General features: G+C 34.1%; 1 pseudogene; it reads right to left on the bottom strand.

The window, feature by feature from the left end:
• Window positions 1-20366, bottom strand: part of LOC120193144 — a 44228-nt pseudogene extending 23862 nt beyond the window's left edge.
• Window positions 20367-20892: the final 526 nt, after the last annotated feature.

The following is a 20892-nucleotide window of genomic DNA, read 5'->3' as shown; positions in this document are numbered from 1 at the left end:
GAACCTGGAAAGTACTTTGTTGATGTACTCAGCCTGTGATAACATCAAAGTCTCCGACTTTGTGTCTCTCTTGATCATCATCCCAAGAATCTGTTTTGCAGCGCCCAGATCTTTCATTACAAACTGCTTCCATAATTTTTGCTTCAAGTTTATAATCTCTTACATGTCTGATCATGCAACGAGCATGTCATCAACGTACAACAAAGCTGTTGTCGAACCTCTTGATGTAGCAACAATGATCTGCTTGGCATCTGGTAAAACCACTGCTACTCATAAAGCTATCGAACTTCTTGTACCACTGTCTAGGAGCTTGTTTTAAACCATACAAGCTCTTCTTCAACCTGCATACCAGGTTTTTCTTGCTTGCCTCTATGAAGCCTTCTGGCTGCCTCATATAGATTTCTTCCTCCAAATCACCATGAAGGAAAGCTGTCTTTACATCTAATTGCTCAAGATGTAGATTCTCTGCAGCTACAATTTTCAACACCAGTCTGATTATAGACAGCTTCACAACTGGAGAGAAAATTTCATTGTAGTCAATACCTTCTTTTTGCTGAAAGCCTTTGACAACAAATCTTACTTTGTAGCGTTTGCTCTCATCGTGCTCTTCTTTCATCCTGTAAATCCACTTGTTATGGAGCGTTTTCTTGCCTGGTGGTAATTCAGCTAATTCCCACGTCTGATTTGACATAAGTGAGTCCATCTCATCTTTCATGAAATACTCCCACTTGACTGAATGCTCTACATGCATTGCTTCATCATAGCACTCTAGTTCACCATTTTCAGTCAGCAACAAGTAGTGCAAAGAAGGTGAATAATGCTGGGTTGGTTTAGGAATTCTAGAGGAGCATCTTAGTTCTGGTGTACCTGGTTCTTCTTGAACTGCTTCAGGACTGATTTGAACATCATTTCCAAAAATCTCCTCGAACTCAGCAAATTCCTCTGTTTCAGCTTCGGTATTGGAGCTACTTGATTCTATGGTTGACCTGTCTTTGTACATCACATTTTCATTAAAAATGACATCTCTGCTTCTGATGATCTTTCAATTTTCATAGTCCCAAAACCAATAACCGAACTCATCACCACAATAACCAACAAAGACACGTTTGTTGGACTTGGCATCAAGTTTACTTCTTTTAGTAGAATTTATGTGTACATAAGAAATACAACCAAACACTCTTAAGTGTGAAAGATTTATTTCTTTATTGCTCCAAACTTCCTCTGGTATTCCTCCATCCAAGGGAACTGAGCGCTCACAGTTGATCAAGTAAGCTGCAGTGTTGATGGCTTCAGCCCATAGCAATTTGGGCAATCTGAAATGTATCCTCATGCTTCTGGCACGTTCGTTCAGAGTTCTGTTCATGCGCTCTGCTACACCATTCTACTGCGGTGTCATAAGAGCTGTTGTCTCCATTTAGATCCCATTGTTTGCGCAAAAATCTCTGAATCTACTATTTCTATACTCTCCTCCATTGTCAGACCTCAACCGCTTGACTTTCAAACCAGTCTCATTTTCCACCATGGCCTTCCATTTTCTGAAGGTATCAAAGACTTCTGATTTCTTCTTCAGAAAATAAACCCACACATTCCTCATAGAATCATTGATGAAGGTGACATAATATAGTGAGCCTGCAAGAGATGGAACTGGAGATAGTCCCCACACATCAGTATGAACCAACTCTAACTTTTTTGCCTTAAGTGTCTTGCCAATCTTTGCAAAACTGACTTTCTGTTGTTTGCCAAAGATACAATCCTCACATAGTCCGACATCTACATTCTTTAAATCCGACAGCTTCCCTTTTGACAAAAGCATCTTCATCCATTTCTCGCTCATATAATCAAGCCTTTGGTGCCATAGGTTTGATTTTCCATCAGATTCTACGGCTGTAATGATATTCTCTAAATTTGAGGTTACATAGAGAGTACCAGTCTTCTTACCACGAGCAATGACGAGTGATCTTTTAGTAATCTTCCATTCACAGCCTGAAAAGGTTGTACTATATCCTTCTCCATCAAGCTGTCCCATAGAAATCAAATTTCTTTTGAGACCATGAATATGTCTCACTTCACTCCTGTCAACTTCCAGGTGGTCTGGTTTGGCAGCTTTAGTCGGATGTCTCATTTTCCGATGATATTCAAGGTTTCATCATCAGTTATATGAACCTTCCCAAAATCACCACTGACATAATTCTCCATGATTTCTTGGCATGGGGTGGAGTGGAAAGATGCCCCTGAATCCAAGATCCATGATTCAATCAGACTGTTGATGCTTAGAATCATGGCATCACCTGTCTCCTCTTTTAAGTTGGCAGATTCCTGTGCGTCGGTATTTTTCTTCGATGCTCGGCAATCTATTTTAAAGTGACCTTTATTATCGTAGTTATAACAAGTAAAATCTTTCTTTCTCGTTCTTGATTTTCCCTTTCTGGATTTCGATCTGACACAATTTGAATTTCTTTATGAAGTTCTCCCTTTAGACTCTGTGTGCAAGGCTGAGGAGGTTGATGCTTCACCCGATTCTCTCCGTCGAATTTCTTCACTCAATACCAGATTCCGAACATCGTCGAATTTCAATTTGCTGTTTCTCGATGAGCTGCTAACTGCTGTAACAGTAGCATTCCAACTGTCTGGTAGAGATGATAAGAGAATTAAAGCTCGAACTTCATCATTGAATTCAATTTCCACAGAACTCAACTGGGTTGTGATTGTGTTGAGTTCATTTAGGTGTTGAGCCACTGATGCCCTTTCCGCCATCCGCAAATTGAATAATCGTCTCATCAAGTGAACTTTGTTCGAGGCCGATGGCTTCTCATACATACTGGAGAGAGCCGCCATAAGACCCGCCGTAGTCTTTTCCTTTGCTATGTTGAAAGTAATATTTCGGGACAACGTCAGTCAGATGACTCTGAGGGCTTGTCTGTCGAGAAGAGCCTAGTCTTCAATCTTCATGCCCTCTGGTTCTTTCCTAAGAGAGGTTTATATAGATTTTTCTGGTACAAAAAATCTTCAATCTGCATCTTCCAAAAGCCAAAGTTCGCACCATCTAACTTTTCAATTTTCACATTCCCTTCGTCTGCAGCCATCGCTCCCACTCAAATATGGCTTCGTTTGGATCGTTTCTGACAATTCTTGTGAATCACCATGTATTAGAACACCTCCGTCCACAAATTCGTATCGCCGACAAAATTCTTACTATTCATGTGAATAGTAATGAATAGTAACCTCACAGAAAAAATTTACAAAATTCACAACCAAAAGCTCTGATTACCAGTTGTTGGGAAATAACCGAGTACGAGTAATTTCCCTATAACCAGATTAGTGAAAATGCGAAATAAAAGCGGAAATATAATACCCGAAATTGATAACAGAGTTCAGCCAATTGTGCTTACGTCTCCGGACTGCTCCACATCTTTTACTAAGAGAGAAAATTTACAGGTGTTTACAAAACACTCACTACTCACATGAAACTCTCTAGTATTGGGAGAAAGAAATGATTTGAGATGATTTTGAAGCTAAATGAGCTAGGGTATTTATAGTTGAAGCTTAATGACTAATCTTGTAAATACCCTAAAGTTCAATGACTCAATTTTGTAATTTATCCCTTCACAATTTCAACAATTTGGTTCTGCCTTTAAATTCTTTAGCCGCCCCATTTGCAGCTTCTATTTTTGACAAATCACCCGCCCATTATTACTTCCATTAGCCGTCCATTATGTTGAAGAAAATCAACCATTTTCTTTGACTTTCAACGCCATCTCCTCCAATTTTCCAAATTCTTTAAAACTAAAGTATCACTAGTTCACTAAATTCCCAAAAATATGGAACTCCTAATAATTATAAAATCCAACTATTTATTACACAATAACCATTAGTACCTCACTTCAATTTAGATAAAAAATTCACTAGTGTCAAAATTTTACTACTGGACGTTTCATTTTACTACTGGATGTTTCATTTTAGATCAAAAATTCACTAGTGTCAATTTTTTTTTACATAAAATATAAAAATATTATTATTTATATATGATTAGTGTTAGTTTAAGGGAACTATTAAAAGTTGAATTGCATAAGAGAGGATTGGAACTTGGAAAAATGGTGTGGAGCAACACGAGTTTTATCACCAAATCAAGCTATTTACTTGGTTAAATAATAAAACAAATCCTATTTAATATATACCTATTATTCCAAAAATATTAGGTTTTATAAACCCTAATATATCAATCCGTTTCCCATTTGTAAAGCATTATGAATGTAAAGTAACCAGAGAAGATATTCTCCCCTAGAGAAATTGAAAAACAAAATAGAAGATCAAAATCCAAAATCGAAGCTGAACACTCAACAACATTTTCCTTTTTGAATACTGTAATTGAACCGGGGTTGGGAAGAAGAGAGGCTTCGAAAGATCAAGGGTGATCTCGATGTTAAGCTCTCTTCTTATGCTAAGCTCGGTGCCAGGTTCACCCAAGGAGTTTCGCTGCTCTTTTTTTTTGTAGAAGTTCGCTGCTCTTTTACTGCTACCTTTTCTATTTTTATTATTTCTATAATTCTGTTCTGAATGGTTTTTATTTTTGTGTCATTCAATTGCATTTTGATTTTCTTTTGACAAATTACTGAATTCCGAGTAAATCTGTCTAAAAATTGAATGAACTCCACTCGTTTAATAGATCCAAAATTATATTATGAGAAGAGTTTGGCGATAATCAGATTAGTAACAGGTGTTTAATTTTTTTCATTAAATTCAAATTGAAGTATATATTAAATAGGTTTTGTTTCATTATTTAATCAAATAAATAGCTTGGTTTGGTAGCAAAACCCATGTTATTCCAAACCCTTTTCCCAATTTCCAATCTCCACCCATGCAATTCAACTTTTAATAGTTCCTTTCCTTTAAACCAACACTAATAAGAGAGTGAAATAAATAATTATATTTTATTTTTATTTAAATTTTTTTGATGCGGTCGTGCCACGTCATCATGTTCCCATGACCTAAACAGCCACGTCAACATCTTCCTCCATGTGAACATGCTTGGTCAACATCAGGTGTTGATCGTCAGTTGACTAACGATTTTCATCTAACGTCGGTGTTTTTTAACCTAAAATGAAACGTTCAGTAGTAAATGTTCCAAAAAAACATAATAGGGATAAATTTGACAATACTGTCAAACATTAAGATTATTTGTTGCATTATTTTTTATTTTCAATGGTCAAGCCCTTACAATAATTCTTTTATTCATTTGATTTTCTTGATCAAACAATATATAGCTTATATATATATATATGGATGATTCTATGTTTTTGGATGATTCTATGTTTTTGCATGATTCTACAACGCTCGACCAACACCGATGAGCACCATTAATTTATTTTATAAAAATTTAAAATTTTAAAGGGCTCAATGTATAATTATAAATTAGTTCAAAATTTAAAGGTAAATTATTTAAAATAAAAGGTAAATTGTACAAGTGACCACCTAACTATTGTTCCCTTTTATTTTGACCATCATTTTTTAAATTTTGTCAATCAATTCACTCATCTATTTAAATGCATTCGATTATACATTTGGTCAGTTAAAATATTTGGTATAAATATACATTTGGTCATTGTTACTTTTATATTCTATCAATTTGATCCTAATTTTAATAAATCAAATATACCAAAGTAGTTAATTTGAGAAGAATCCAATTTAATGCCATCCAATACAATTTTTCTTTTCTCTTTATCGGCTTTTATTATTTCTAATAATAAGTAAAATAAACATTCCAATGTTTTGTGATGAGACGTGCCAACTTGTCTCCATATTCTTCGTTTTTTAGCTTAAAATAATATATTTTATATTGATACAAACAAGACAAATAGTTTGACAAATGTAACACCCATTTCCCGTATACGTCCTCGTACACGAGTGATAGATGTCACATCAAATAATCAAAACATTTCTTGACCCAAAATAGGTAAAATCTTGTTTCTTTCACAAATTCCATATTTGTACATTTATTATGAAATAAATAATAAGAGAAATTCAAATTATAATATTTCAACTTCTAATTCAAATCCAATCTCAGGTAGTAACAAACAATTTTGCTTTGTTCATATAATAAATAAAATTGCATGATTTAAAAATCCAATTTAATTAATAATTAAAATATAATTTAATATAGTAATATTTATTTATACTATAAATTTATTTATTGCTAACTACAATGAAAATTTGTAGACATTTCATTCTCGCATTATAAGTAAAAATACATATATATTAAGTAAAATAAAAATTTAAACTTTTAAAAGTTAATCCAAAACAATTATATTTTACTTATAATACGACCAATTAGGTAAAAGTAAAGTTATAATATTTGGATAATTAACTAATAAAAAATAAATATTTTTAAACAAACGATCTAAAAAGTAGTTACAAAATAAAATAAAACATCTAATTTAAGTTTCTAAAATCATTGAAAGATATAATTTAAACATATTAATTTGTTGTAATACCCCAAAAAAATTTTAGTGACCAAAATGTAAATTTTAAAAGTTTAGTGACTAAAGTAGAAAATTGGGAAAAGTTCAGGGACCTAAGTGTTCATTTTTACAAAAATATTATTCCATAAATGGATAGTTTGATCTTATGAGTGGGGTTTTAATGAAATTAGATTATTGAACTGGAAATTGAGTTAAAAACTAGAAAGTGTTAAAGTTCGGTAAAAATTTGGTAAATAAGATCGAATAGAAATTTTGAGAAAATTTGAGGGATGATAAATTAAGCTTATAAATATTATTTACACATGTTAAAATGATAGGAAATAATATGGACCATTGGGTTTGATAAATTTATTTTCATGTTCAATTTGGATCGTTGGATGAAAAATGGCAAGATTGAAATTTTTGGAAATATTGCATGGCCAAAGTTATAAAGATGAAATATTTTGTTCATCTTTGACTTTGGAAGATGATAAAAGTTATGTGGTTTGGTATTATTGTAAATATCAAGTTTCATTAATGGTAAAATGGACACTTCACATTAAATGAAAAAAAATTCATTTAAGCTTAAATCAAGTCCAAATTAACATGAAATGACGTAAACATTTCATGAAACCTTATCCATTTTCAGGTCCATTTCTTTCTCCCCATGACCAAGGTAAGAGAAGTTTTATTTTTCATTTTGAGCAATTTCCTTTGGATTTTTGATCATATCGTGAAATAGAAAATTGTTTTATTTGAAAAATTCTATAATTTGATACCATTATTGTCTGCTAATTTTATTTGTATTCAAAGATCCCAAATTCTAGGGTTTATTTTCATATTAGGGTTTATGGAATCGATGTTGGATTTTTATGTTATTGAGATTATAGAATCATTTCCAAGAATGATTGATGATTAAAATCACTTGTACATGATCATATGAACATATGAAGTTTTGTCCTAACCCTAATCTTTGGAAAAAAGATATGTTTTGATGAAATTAAGTTAGTTTTTTTATTGTAGAGATTTTATAAGGTTGAATCGAAGTTGATTTCATGCTTGAATTGAATCAAAATCGAGTAAAATCATGAAAACCCTAATCTTGGACATACAAAGCATTCGGCCTTCACTATCGAGGATGAGAAAATTATGGAAAAATTATTTAGGGGCTATAATTGATGTAGGAAGTATTCTACATGTCTTATAAAAATTTGGGGATCATTTTGTAAAATTTGAAAGGTTGGGGACCAAATCATAAAATTTGAAAGTTGTGAATTATTTTGTAATTGTTCAATAGTTGATTTACTATGATGGAAATTAATGTTTGAGTTTTGAAATTGAAGTTAGGATGTGAAATTGGATTATTTTGGAAAACTTGTTAAAGTTGAGATTTAAATAAAAAATATAGAAAGGTTGGGAGCTTAAGTGAAAATGTTATTGGAATTTGGGATAAAAGGAACTTGAGTGGTCAATTAGAAGTATTAAGGTTAACATTTATGTTGTGATATGGAAATTGTATCGAATAAGAATCAGAAAATTTGTTAGGAGTTTATTTTCCAAAGTATGCTTATGTTAGTAAGATTCTAACATTTGGCTTGAATATATATATATATGTTTGATAATGATGTTCATTTAGAGATTGAGTGCTTGAAATCAAGATCAAATATTATTAAAGCTAAGGAGAAGCTTAAGGATGAAATGAGAAATTCTAAAGCAGGTTGCAAGCTAAGGACACTAGATGAGTGCAAATTTAATTTGTACTTATGTTATCAAACAAACATTGGCTTGCGATGAGCCAGTGACGGAGTTACTATGGTAAGGAGTGACTCCTAAAATATTATGTGATTTTTTATGCATGCATATATATGCATTTGGTGAGCTAATAGAATTAATGAACAAATTGAAAATGCAAATTGATGAAATCTACTTAGAATTTATGTTCTGGACTGTAAGTTTACCTTTAAATGTTCAACTAATTTATAATTATACGTTAAGCCCTTTAGAATTTTAAATTTTTATAAATTAAATTAATGGTATTCATCGTTTGTGGTGCTCATAGGTGTTCGTCAATCGTTGTAGAATTTTCCTTTTTTTTTCATTCCAAGTAACAATGAATTGATATGTAAAATCCGGAAATCATAAGGATCCAATACATTCTAATTGAATTTTTTTACCAAAGAGAGAGAAAATAGCTTAGCATTTAACAAGGGTTCTTCTTCAACTCTGCTTATCTACTTGGAGAAGCAATCGGATAGTAGTAGACATGTTTTGCCATTCAAATAGCCCAATGTGCCTCGTGTAACCATAACGGGTGAAAGCGTCGGCAACACCGTTGACTTCCCAGTAAATGAGAATAGCTCGGCAGTCCAATTTCACTGTAGAATCTCTCAAATTCTCCGAAATAGAGTCGGTTTATAGTTTTGACTAGGGATGGTGATCAGTTTGATAGATTCAATGTTATCCATCTCCACCGTGATGCTTCTAAACCCATGTTTCCAAGCCAGATGAAGACCATCCAAAAGACCCCAGAGCTCAGCGTGGAACGCTGAGCAATGTTTGATATATCGACTATAACCCATGATTCAGTCATCATCGTGGTTACAGATGTGCCACCACTAGCTGCTTCTAGGGACGTTTGTTTGACTGTGTCATCCGTGTTTAGCTTTACCGCTCCAGTGTTGGAGGTCTCCAAATTTGATTTATTTTCATCCAGTTAATGTGCTGGGAGCAATCTTTTGGTCTAGCATAGATCGACTTTACCCAAGCCTGAGCAGTTTGGATAATCGCCTCCGAGGACCAACTCACTCCATTAAAAAAGAAGTTGCATCGATGTTTCCATATTCTCTGAAGCATGATCCCGAACAGATGCCTCCACCTATATGAGCCCCCGGTTGTACCTGTAATATCATTTAAGTTAGACTGCAGCCAACCAAGAAGGGGAAGAAAGAATAAGCTCCCTACATCATGGGTCGATAGGATTTGTGACCAAGTGTTGTTTGTGGCTGGGCAATCCCGAAGTGTAACACCTTTAACCCGTATACATTTCCGAATACGAGTGACATATGTCATACGACATTTATAATCATTCTACAGTTGAAAATTAGTACAATTTTGTTCCTTTAAAAAAATTTGAAATTTTAGTTCCATCCGATTATCCAAGTTTTATAACTTTGAATAAAAATCCCAAATGAAAATTCTGATTCTCATGAAAACATCAATTTTGTAATAAACTATTTATTTACAAGCAAAAATATATAACTTTTTAAAATTATATTTTTGGTCATTGAACTTTTCCAATGTTTATATTTTGACTACTAAACTTTCAAAATGTACATTTTGGTCACTAGTCAAAATTTGAGGTATTACACGAAGAGTATGTAAAATGGTTTCATCACATCTAGGATCCAATGATATTCTACGTCTAGTTCTCTCTATGTCAGTTAAGAGTCGATTTCACATAATAAGCCTTATGAAATTTCTCGAGTTAAGTTGAATGGGGAGATATGAGCTGATTTTATATTTAGGTCGGCACAACTTGACCCAGTGAGCTTTGGTCTGCATTAAAAGGTTTTAGCCAAAGTTAATTAGAAAAGTTCCATTTTGATTCCAAAGAGGACGTAGGCCCAGCCCCAATGAGATATAGGTTGACAACACGAATCCTATTTAACAATTGGGTGCTCGTTTGTTCCACACCCCAAATGAAGCGATGAGTGATCATCTCAGTTTTCTCACACAATTCTTTAGGGATGGTCACTGTCTGCATAAAATAGTTAGGAATAGCAGTCAGGTTGACTTAGCTATCGTAATGTGGCCAGCAAGAGATAACTTTGAGGTCGTCCAGTTGTTCAGCTTAGCATTAACTTTATTCACAATGAATTGAAAAGTACTCTTAGTGATGCGACTGTGAAAGAAAGGCATTCCCAAATAGGAACTCAAGTTAAAGGATCATTGGAAGCCCATAAAAAACAGAGATCATTAGCCATATTTTCATAAACATTTTTGGAAAATAATACTTTAGTCTTGCTAGAGTTGACTTTATACCCAAAAAAAAACCCGTTGATTTGGTCAAGGATGGATCGAGCGAGAAGTTCTTGATTATTGGTTGCCTTCTAGAACAAGCAGATCATCAGCGAAATATAAATGGGATAGCTTAGGCATTCGTTGAGATAAAACCATAGACTCCCACTGATTCAAGTTTTGAGTATAGTGAATGCTTTGACTGAGACGTTCCATGCAAAGAAAAAATAAGTAGAGGTAGAAAGGGCATCATTACCTAATACCTCTAGTAGGTTTGAACTTAGAGGAAATAGAACCATTCCATAAAATCTGTAAGTTGGAGGAATTAATAGAATGCATAATGAGATAATGCAAATGGATTGGGCATCCCATGTCCCTAAGGGAATCAAAGATAGCACCACTCAATCATAAGTCTTCTTTAGGCCCACTTTGATAGTCATTCAATGAGTTTGCCCTTTTTTATTTCTCATCGAGTGGATAACTTTATGTGCCACCAGAATGTTACCGTTTATGCTTCGGTCAGGTATGAAACTCGCTTGGTTATACGCAATGATTTTCTGGAAGATAAATCTGAATCTATTCGATATGACTTTCATAACCAGCTTATAAAGGATAGTACACAAACTAATAGGCCGAAAATCAACAAAGGATTCAAAATCTTGTTAATCTCTAGATCAAAGGGCTTACCATTGAAGATATCCTTATACCCAAGCACAAATTGACGGACCAATGGTGTGCCACTGATTTTTTTTTTAATAGAAGAGAGCATTCATACCATCTACCCCTAGGGATTTGAGAGGACTCGTTCCTAAAAGAGCAATACAAATTTCCTCATTGGAAACTTGGGCATCCACGTAATGAGAATCAGACTCCGAAAGGCTAGGGAAGACCTCTCTAATCAGAAAAATAACGCTACAATTCCCCTCATCCTATATAGAACCATCCTTATAGCACCAATCCCCATTACACAACCGAAGAGCTTGAATACAATCCACTTTCAACCGGATGAGCGATTATGAAAATACTCCATGTTACGATCACCCTCTAACAACCAGGTATCGTAAGACTTTTATTTCCACATAAGCTCTTCATAATCAAGCACTTCCTCGAGTTTCTTGTGGATTCTTAACTCATCATCTTGTTGTTGGGAGAGGCCATATTTCTCAAGAGTCTTGGATAGAGGAAAGATTTTGTGTTATTCTTGAACAATATGACCAAAAACATTTTTATTATAACCTTTAAGAGATTCAATAATGTTACTAACCGATTGATGGATGTTCCCATCGAAAAACCAGTTCTCCTAATTGAATTGGCTTAAATTCATATGCTTGGTCCATCCTGCCATGAACTGGAAGGATCTCCTAAACATTCGAGATTGATTGTTTGAGATCTGGATAAGAATGGGTTGGTGATTTGACTTGATATGGGTGAGGTGGTGCACTATTGAGTTCGACGCAAGCAAGATCCAAATATCGTTGGCTACCATCCGATCAACATGTTTGAACACACATACACGGGCCCAAGTGAACTGAGTGTCTTTAAAACCAAGGTCAACGAGACTATAAGGATCCATGAAATTCTGGAACAACTTGCACCTAGCTTCTTTTTTGGGTCCCCCTTTCTTATTTACACTATGAAGAAGAGCATTAAGATCTCTAACTAAGAGCCATAACCCTTTACGAATATTGAGATTACTCAAATCTCTATAGAGGGCCTTTATTTTATTGGCGTTCGGATTACCATAAAAAAAAAAATCAAAATAGAAATCCCTTAAATAGAGGTGTAAATATATTGAGGATGAGCTGCGATAACATTCACCGATATCAAAAAGTTCTAAACTAACCAAATTTCATCAGAGAAATCGGAGCTTCGACTCTGAAATAATACTTAAAGACTAGTTTACTGATAACTCTATCAGCGATATACCCACTGATACGAAGTTCAAACAAGGCGATCATACTTGGTTTATGGTCTTGAATATGTTCCTTAAGAATCTTTAAGAATTTGATCCTACCACAGCCTTGACAATTCTAGGTTAGTATTGTAACGTCCATAAAAACCTAAAGATAAGGAAAAATTACCTCTACTATTCGATAGCCTTACCAGCTTGATTCACCTCAAGGGACTGTAGATGAAATTGGTTTTGAATATTATACAAGACATCCTTCATCACTCCATGTATAGGTACGTATGATCTATAGCTAGATTTAACTTTGAGATTCTTACTCTGAACCGTGTAGGATGTTTTTCCTTTCCTTTGTAGTAAGGTTTACTCCATTGTATCCTTGATTGTTAGATTTACGAAGCCCATTAGTAAAAGGATCATTGAAACTGACCAACGTACGGGACTCATGGTTCAGAGTTGTGATCATCGAGCTTTCTTCCATCCCTAATGAGTCGTAAAAGATAAGATTAATTTTTGAATTAAAACACTCACCATTTAGGCTTACCTAACTGTTTTCATTATTTTTGTTATAGTTGAAGAGCAATGCTTCATATAATCGGATAAGCAATTGTCCTGGGTCGTGTATAACAAGTTATGGAAGTATAAGGGATCATGGTCAACTTGCATAGGAATAACAACACGTGTTCTGGAGCTCGAGTTAGTTTCAGCTATAATTGGCACTGATAGTTGAGTAGCATGGCCCACTTTAGCTTGGGCCTGTTTCTTAGTAGAAACATGTTTTTGGCTATTAGGCCGTTGTTCCTTGTTAGCGGTATGAGAAGAATCTAATCGTTATTACTGTCCTTATTTGTAGCCTCTAGTCTTAATTTGGAACCTTCAATACGGAGATTTCTCCATCAATTTTACCTTATTCTTATGATTATGTTTGTCCATTCCATTATCGTTTCCTTCTACAATTAAGACTGAAAATTTGGACCTGTGAGACTTGGTTTCCTTAGAAATATGTTTTTTACCTTACCACTTCCAATTGGGGTCATCGATGTTGCTATTCTACCATCATCCAAGGTCCATAGAGATTGTTTTTAGATTGAAGGCCTCTGGTCTCTTTGGACATCATGTTGATAACATAATTCGAGGTCCTCTCATCGATAATGGGTTCGAGATTTATCAAGGTCATCCATGTTTTTGTTTCTTTCGATGTAACCAGAATAACAAATGTGCATGCCTCTTTGAAGTGCCTGAATCTTCTACTAGAGAAGCAAATGAGGTGAAGATTCTCATATACTATAGCCTAAACTTTGTCTTCTACTATGATTTGTGAGATAAACGGTTGTTTTAGATTAACAAAAACAACCACTCTCTTAAACTATCATCTACTGCTCGTATCTTTCCGTAAGTCCAGTTTTGCTACCCTATCTATAAGATTTCCCATATTAATTAATATTTTCTTCTTAAACATACATTCATGAAAACCTAGAAATCGAATATACGCCATAATAGTGGTAGGGTATGCTTCTAATGTACTGAAGCTCCATGTCTAGGGTTGAATAGTTAGGTAGTGCCTTTAGATAATCCATGAACCCTCGGCCAAAACTTTCTCGTGGTTATCATCATTTTGAAATTTGTGGAGGAAATATTCGTTTTCCAGATCGATGAGGGTAAAGGATTGGGATAGTTTCCAAATTGTGAAGGTTTATTCGGGAGCATGTGCAGATCAGTGTTCTTACCCAAGAGTTTTAGTACAACAATTCTCACCATACTGGTCTCCATAAGTCTGTAGGCTCGCTCGGAGAACTGAATAGCCAGGATGCCACAATGGGTACCAATTATAAAATCTTTCAGTTAATATCTTTTTCTTCTCCTCCTGGTTCGTACTAGAGGTATTTTCCCAGCAGGTTTCCCAGATGGTATCGAGGCATAGAAAGGATTACTTCTTACTGATGTGACGACCGCCATATCTAAATCTTGAAAGATTCTGGTGTCTAGCTGCTTGAGATCAACTTCCATGGTTTTATAAAAAAATTGCCATTGGTTCTCTGGGATCACTCATAATTTTTATTGGTTGTTGCTTTCTAGTTCATTGTCTTGGTTTTTCCAAGATTTTCTTTGACATGTTTTTCATTCTAATTGAAATTTAAAAAAAAAGGAAAATACATACAAGAGACATTGGTTTGAACATTTGACTCAAGGCTAAGTAAAATCGAGAAAACAAAACATATAATTCAAAGTAAATAATATTAAAAAATTATGATCGACGCAAATATAAATTAACACGGATATTGATAATTCTCTAAAAGAGTTATCTTTAGTAGCCTTTTTCACCTGATCTAGTTTGAACTTGAGCATTTTTAGGAGAATTTTAGAATATATTTGCTTAATTTTATACATTTTGCATATTAGGAACTTTGTGGGTTACCAAGGGCCACTACTAGAAAAAACCCCTTTGATGATGCGCATTGCGCGTCATCTATGGGTGCAGATGACACACAAATGTATATCGTTGAAGCCACTAACATGAATTTCAGATGACGTGCAATTGTGTGTCATGAATCTATGACGCGCATTTATGACGCGGATTTATGATGCTCATTGCGCGTCATTGAAGTCCCCGTCATAAATTAAGATGACACACATTTGTATGTCATAAATTAAGATGACACATTTGTGTGTCATAAATTTATGACACGCATGTATGACTTACATTGAGTGTCATTGAAGTCCCCGTCATAAATCTGCTTGACAAACATTTGTGTGTCATAAATTTATGACACGCATGTATGACTTACATTGCGTGTAATTGAAGCACACGTCATTAAAAAAGACAACTCGTGATTGTATTTCGTAAATTATATATATATATATATATATATATACTTATATATTAACAAATAATCAAACTAAATCACATTTGCATACAATATATTTACATTAAGTTATCAAAAATATTGTATTAATCATATGTCGATACAAAATATCAAGGCATAATAAAGTTTACCACATAAGATACCCATTCTTTGCGAATATCATCAATGCCATCATCCGTGTATTCTTCTTTCCCATCGCCAACCTAAGTAAAAAATATGAAATAAGTATATAATTTATAGTTATTTAAAGTGAAGTATATAATTAACTATTAAAGAGTACTAAAATGACTAATTTTACATATGCATTCTTTGAAGCATAATAACGTTATGCACTATATGATGCGAAAATCAACGATGTCTATGCTTTCAATAAAAAAATATATGGCATGAACAACTTCAACAGTTTACTTGTACCCTTTTACATCTAGAGTACTTGACAAAATCAAATTTCTCTTTTTTGTCTAGTACGTCTCTCACATTATCCAATGCTTTCACAACTCCACCGAACATTTCAAATTGTTCCATTAGACATTGATTCATATATCGAAAACTAGTCCTGATTGCCACATACTTAAAACGTGTAATTAGATTCAAGAATTTACTCATTACTTACAACATGATCTATCAATAGAAGCAAATAACAATAAGTTTACCATCAATGTAATCTTCCACTAAGTTAAATTCACAAGATTTTTAAGTTTGTTTCAAATTATAAACGATAACCTCTATACAGAAACGTGAATCATCAAAATAAAAGAACATTCAAACTACAAGGTGATAACTAGAAGTCTAGAATAGCATCTAACTATGAGTTTTTCGGCAGAAATAAAAAGAGCATGACAATTCTTATTAATATGAATATACAAGATGTTATCGTAGATGAATTTCTAATAATATCATCCTACTTCAAGTCCATATGATAGTTGTATGATATATATGACAGATGTGTATCAGAAAAGTTTGCTTACATTCTTATTGACCAACACTTGAAGTCCGTTCTCGACTATCTCTTTCATGAACTTACAAACATAATATCCACACTCGGTACCTCCCGATTGACGGAGACACTACAAACAGTTTACAATAAATGATTAGTCAAAATGAAAGCTGCAATTTAAACAAGGAATGATCGTTTGAAGTCCTCACCAAAACATTGATCCAATTGAGGCCAACCCTTTTGTTAGATCCACTTTGAGCAGTGTACAATTTCATTGCCCTATAAAAATTGATGAAATATATCAAATAATATACTATAATGTTTCGATAATTTATGTTACTTACGCATCAATAACTTGCTTCAATTGCTGATGGACATTGGTGGGCCCCAAGGAATCAAGATAATAATAACTTGTTGCTTTCATATCTATCACCGCCAACACCCAATGCCTTCTATAAAAATGAAAAACCAAATTAAGTTACTAAAATATATTGATAATCAAATGAAAAATCAAATGAAAAAACAAACCCGGGATTATATGGCACTAGGACGATGTCATTTTCCTTTCTTAGAGACAATCGATCTGCAACACTTCGAATTGCCTCATCGCTATTTTTGAATTTTGCCTTACGTCCTGATAGCTAGATTGCAGATGGGCTCATAAAACAAATTCCATGATCTCTTTTTAGCCCATTCTTCATTTCCTCAAACAAGTACCTATATATTAACATTAGACAAGTACGATGATTAAATATATTGTGTTTTAATAAAAATAAAATTAAGCACTTACATCATATAACAAGTAATCGCATAACCGATCATCTCATCTACAGTAAAAACCACTTCAAAATCTTCCCAAGTTATGTACGTGAAATTCTCGTACCCAAACATATCGTCCTCACATTGCACTTTCATGGACTCCACATTTTTAAGTTGTATATCAACCATACGTGCAAACACTTTCAAAACACGGTTGCTTTCAACTCTTAGCCTTGTCCTTATTTGTGCTCTCGTCCTCCTCCTTTGCAGTGTTCCCTCCTCATTTTCTTTCTTTTTTTCCCTCTTCGGTGTCCCTTCTCCTTTCTCCTCTTCCTTTTTCCTTTGCGGTGTCCCTTCTCCTTTCTCCTCTTCCTTTTCAACAAGTTCTCTTTGTCGTTTTTTCCTTTATTACTTTCTACTTAATCTCCGTTCACACATTTTTTTCCCATAAACGCCAACACTTTTTCCTACAAAAAAAAAATAAAGATATCATTTAAATTAGATCTATATAATTTCTTTAAAGAAATTAAAATATTACCAAATCAGAGCATCGAATGACTAGATGTCTAAGCCACTTCACTAGGAACCCCACTGCATCTTTAACCTTGTAAATGAACTCCTCATCTAGTGGAAACGGTAGTAAAACGTCTCCTTGTACACTCATTTCCATCATTACTTCAATGTTTTCACATGTTATATAAAGTTAAAAGTAAGATCCAATATTCTAAAAAGTCAAAAAGAAAACTGATATTTTTTTGTAATACCTGATAGATCATTGTGCTTCACTATCGTTCCTTTGGCAACTATATTAGAGGCAATATCAATAGCAAGATAACAGGAAGTATCCTACAAATATATATTTTAGTTGTAGTCAAGACTTACATTTAATTCATACTATAATTTAATAAGACTTACAAGTAATTCCTTGAGTGGGTTGTCTTCAAAATCTACTTTGCCCCACCCTTGGTAACTTGCGCCTTCAGAAGCATAATTCATCCCTTTTTGTAGTTTCTCTATTGCACCTTCAATTTGGTTGAACCTTTATTCAATCTTTTTCTTCTCACCATCTAAGTAGTTCTTCACGGTCTTGGGTAAGTAAAAGTATTGGTGTGGCCTAACAAATTTGCCCATCCCTCGTACACATCCACGTTGTTCCTGGGTACCTAGGGCTTGGGTAAGCATGATTTGTTCCAAATCTGACCTCTCCTAAAGTTTCTGACTTCTGCATCTCTTCCTGTAGTGAAAGAAAATATTCATATTCAAAATATTCAAAGGATTAAAGCTCATATGGTGCTATAAAAATAAGATGAAAATAAATAAAGTAGGAATGTTCACAGGAACTTACCATTTTATCAACAACAATCTGGACATTCGGGTCATAACCTCTTTTTTTCATTTGTCTTACCTTTTTCCACAACAATGCTCTATACAGTCTCAAGAGTTAGTCCAGTATATCCTTTTATACTCAACCGATGATTGTATCTATGCTGTCCACGCATTTTTTAGCTTTCTAACTTGTTTCCTACATTACAAACATTAAAACAGTCAAGACTGGTTTCTAAAACTAATATATATAACAAATATAGACTAGTTTCTAACCTCCCATTTCTTTGAAAGTCTTTGCGATACAAAAACCTTCCAGTCATCTATGTTCAAATAAGGATACATCTCTGGAGGGTTGAGCTGATTTGCATTAGGGTCATTCTTAAACTTCTCAATGAATTTCTTATACAGATAATGCTTAAAGTTCTTCCACTTTGTCCCAATGGATTGAAGGGTGTTCTTCCGACTCCTTGGATCAAGTTCAAAATTTATCTGAAACATAAAACATTAATTAAAAAAAATAATATTTTTAACAAAAAATGATTAATTGGACGTTAAGATCAGATGTTAGACTTACCAAAATGTATTGCATAAGTCTTCTTTTTTTTCCTGTTCAACATCTCGCCAAGTGGCATAAGTGATAGGCACCATTGATCTTGCTACCATGCCCTCAAAGAAAGCAAGTTTTGTTGCTTCAACGCCAATCGAAACACCTTTTTTATTGTAAGTAACGATAACTTTTCCTTTAGTAGTTTTCCCTTTATTGTCAGACCTCTTTGTTTAGAGTCTTCATCATGACTCAAAGACTGATCCGATTCCATGGTACTAAGTACAACCTGTTTCAACATGATTCAAATAAAAAAAAGTTTGTACATTGCTATTTCTTGCAGTTGGGACATAATTAATAACATACATATGTTGAAATAAAAACATACCAAAAAGTAAAGATTTTATTTTGCACAAAATATTTTAAACTAATATACCCTATCCATCCGGGCGTGTACACAAAAAATCATCATCAAGTTCTACTAAAAGGGAGTCTTGTGAAAAATCAAAAGTAGCATGGTATTCCAACATATCATCAGTTTCACCATTTGCTCTATAATTGTACGTCTTATGTGGTGTGAAGCCAATAACAGAAAAATTCACATCTTGTTGATCTTGAACATAAAAAACTTGTTTGGCTTAGCTAATATGAAACGTTCAGATTGGTGATCCAGCCTAGCAAAGTTAACCATTTTGAATCCAAAACCATATTTTTTTATTCCACAATTATCAACCCAATCACACATGAAAACAAGAACAGTGAATATGCAATAATCAAGATCCCATATCTCCTGTATACAACCATAGTAAGTAACATCTCCATACACGGGATTGGAGTCTTTTGCACTAGCAATCTACATAGCATGTGCAACTAGAGATACTCCACTACATTGAGTTGTTCTTGATTCATCTGTAGATTTTGTATGGAACCGATACTTATTTATGGCAAAATCGCTATATTTCTTCACAGCAAAACTTGGCCCTTTGGCCAACCAATGAACACTCTCACAAATGTCTTCCCCGTTAGCGAAATGTGTATCAACCTTGGTCTTAAGCCAACTAATAAATGTTCGATTGTGCTGAGTCTGCAACCATTTACTATTTCGAGTGGCACGGGGGTTATGATCCTTCAATTCCAACATATGTTGCCTAAATAATATTAGAAGTTAGAATCATATTAGAATTTAGAAAAAGTTTAAAGCATTACATAGATTACAAAGAAGACACAGTGGTTCTTATTCTATATACGGCTCCACATCAGCAGTGTTTCGTAATAAATAAAGATGAGCTTCATCAAGTAGCTTAGCATCTACAACTTCGACTGTACCCTATGATAAAGGTTTGCCAGTGCAAATTCTTTCATCAGCACATTCATGAGGATTGCCAATTGATTTCATGTTCTTAAGCAGTTTGAGCAAAATTCCAAGGCTTCCTCTGCCACATAACATTCTGCAATACAACCTTCGGGTCAATCCTGCTTCTGCAATTCTAGCAGACTTTTCAACCGTTAAGCGCTTGCAGAAGGCTAGGAGATGGACGATTTTTGGGATGTGCACCATTGTTATATCTATGGATCCGTAGCCATTTTTGGAGGACAAAAAAGGTTTCATACCGTCTCTTTAGTACGGACTACTCACCGTTGAAAGAATTTCTAGAGCAAGAATGGTCGAAAGAAGTCAGTAAACACATGTGGATAAATGCCCTTCGAAATTTGCAAAGCCACGACATCGTTTGACGCACCCCATGGAAAATTCAAAGGGAATTCTTTTACAAATGTGGTGACTACAATTGGGTGATGCTTCTTGGTTTGTGGGGAGGAATCGGATATGCACCACTTATGGTTATAAGGGAATACGAAGGTCATCAATTTGTTCCTGTTACTGCTGGGTTATATTCGTCTGAATTTGCCTTTCATAGAAAAAATTACAAAAGAAACATCATGGAGGCCGTTAAAGATTGGAAAACAACTTTATGTATTCGAGCCAAAGCAGCTAAAAAAATGTTTACTCCTGATTATGAGGAATGGAGATCTGTCAGGAAAAATGAAAATATTCCTCAATCAGATTAAAATGAGGATATCTCTAT

This window comes from Hibiscus syriacus, unplaced genomic scaffold (genome assembly GCF_006381635.1).
Source record: "Hibiscus syriacus cultivar Baekdansim isolate YM2019G1 unplaced genomic scaffold, ASM638163v2 tig00116989_pilon, whole genome shotgun sequence".
Classification (NCBI taxonomy): Eukaryota; Viridiplantae; Streptophyta; class Magnoliopsida; order Malvales; family Malvaceae; genus Hibiscus; species Hibiscus syriacus.
The sequence above is the reverse complement of the archived record's forward strand: the minus strand, read 5'-3'. Positions and strand labels throughout refer to the sequence as shown.